Below are 2,129 nucleotides of genomic sequence, written 5' to 3'. Positions count from 1 at the left end.
TATCTTGTCCCGGGAAAATTTTGGAAAGAGCCAAGTTTGTCTTCTTTTTCTGTTATCTCCCAGGCCCTTCTTCCCGAGGCCTGGGATTTAAGCACCTCGTTGTGGCTCCCCTCTAGGCCTGTCCAGTCTGGGAGTCAGGCTGCAAAAGTGCATCCTGGTTCTACCCACCTTCCGTCAGAATGATGCTGGGTACAACGAATCTAAGAATCATAGTGTGTGAATGAAGGTCATTGGGTCTGACTCTGGAATGACCAAATGTATGAACTTGGGCAGCTCCTTCTCTGTGCTATCGCTCAGTTTCCTCATAAAGTGAGATTGGACCAGATGTTCTGTGATGTCCCTGTTGGTTCTAAAATTCTGTAAGCCTGAAGGTCTGGGCACCAATTTCCACAGGATATTAGGAGAAAAATCAGTCTGATGGGAATCACTCATTCATTCTGTAAACATTGAGAATATTGAAAAATGACTAATGTTTGTGTCAGGAATTTTTATTTTAAATAAAACTTTTATTAAAAAAACAGTTGCCATCAAGTCAATTCCGACTCATAGTGACTCTTTAGTACAGAGTGGAACTGCCCATAGGTTTTCCAAGGCTGTAATCTTTATGAAAGCAGACTGCCACATCTTTATCCCATGGAGAGGCTGGTGGGTACAAGGCTGGTAGATTCAAACAGCCCTTCTTTTGGTTAGCAGCCAAACGCTTTAACCACAGCACAAATACACAACACCAGGAAGCACATACTTTGTTTTCTATGTAAATGGTGCCCCCTGTGTATTTGTATTCACTTTGGTCCAGAAAAGACATGTGTATTAAATAAAGTCATATGTAAGAAAGAAATTATGAGTTACAGAGTAGAACTGCTCCATAGGGTTTTCTTGGCTGTAATCTTTAAGAAAGCGGGTTGCCGGCTCTTTCTGTTTGTTGGCAGGTGGGTTCGAACCAACAACCTTTAGGTTAAATAACTTGCTCAAAATTACACAGCCCATTGGATAGCAAAATCAGAATTTAAATCAAAAGTCCATGCCACCTTTCAGTCCTCTCTTTGAATCTCTGTTTCTGCATCTGTAGAAAGTCTTTAATTTTGTCTAACTCATAGAGTTGTTTTCAGCCTTAGGTGAGATAGAATAAGTGAGAATTTTAAAACTGTAAAATACTATTCACCTGAGATTTGTTATTGTTAAATCCCTTGCAACACTTTGAACATGACTTCATACAGTGAATTAAATACAATTGGCCTTTTACATACATGTACTTCACTTCATTGATGAAACACATAAGCAAGAAACTTTCAAATCGATGTGTGGAATAACTTTGGGGTTTTAGTAACTTCTGAAGAGCAAAATTTGTTTAAGAGTAACCCAGGTAGAGACCCTTTTAAGATTATAGCCATGTTCCATCTCAGGGAACCCAATGCATTTACTGAAAAATTACATTTTACGTGTTTACGTAACTATGTTTTAAATTCATTAGGGGCAGGAAAGGTGTTTTCTTCAATTCTGAGAACTAAAACAGAGCATTGCCTAGAGTAAAAATTCCCATCTCTTTTCTTGCTTTCAGTCTAATTTCTTCTAGAGCCTGTGCCTGTAGGAAAGTCAGTGCTGGGCGGCACGTCTTCTTTAGTAAAAGATACTGCAGACCTTCCTCCCTAAAGCCCAGCCCTCGCAGGTGAGAACACGCCTTAGGATTTTTGTCAATGACTCTTCTCCTTATGAGAGATGTTTTGTTACCTAACATGTTATCCTGAAATAGACATGTACTTGATTCTTGTAAAGGTAAGATACACTTCAGCAGAGGTGCTTTATGTTTATAGCCTTTGGGTTGCTTTGTTACAAGGTAAACAAACTCCTACTGAAAATGTTTCCTAGGTGACTAACGAAGACTGTACAGATGGGTAAAAGAACCCACCATATTCATGATATAGTAGCCTACTGATTTGCCTTTTTAAATTTATTATAATGACCTAATGCTGACCGAGTCATTGATCTCCAGGGTGTAGCAGTCAACAACTAATGGGTCTACTGACGAATGTTTTTTTTTTTTAACTTTCAAGAAAGAGAAAAATACTCCTTACATAAACTGCTTCTGACTATAGAAAAGGAGAATAATCCTGAAAAAGAAAATTATACTC

Source organism: Trichechus manatus, unplaced genomic scaffold (genome assembly GCF_000243295.1).
Source record: "Trichechus manatus latirostris isolate Lorelei unplaced genomic scaffold, TriManLat1.0 scaffold00229, whole genome shotgun sequence".
Lineage (NCBI taxonomy): Eukaryota > Metazoa > Chordata > Mammalia > Sirenia > Trichechidae > Trichechus > Trichechus manatus.
The sequence above is the reverse complement of the archived record's forward strand: the minus strand, read 5'-3'. Positions refer to the sequence as shown.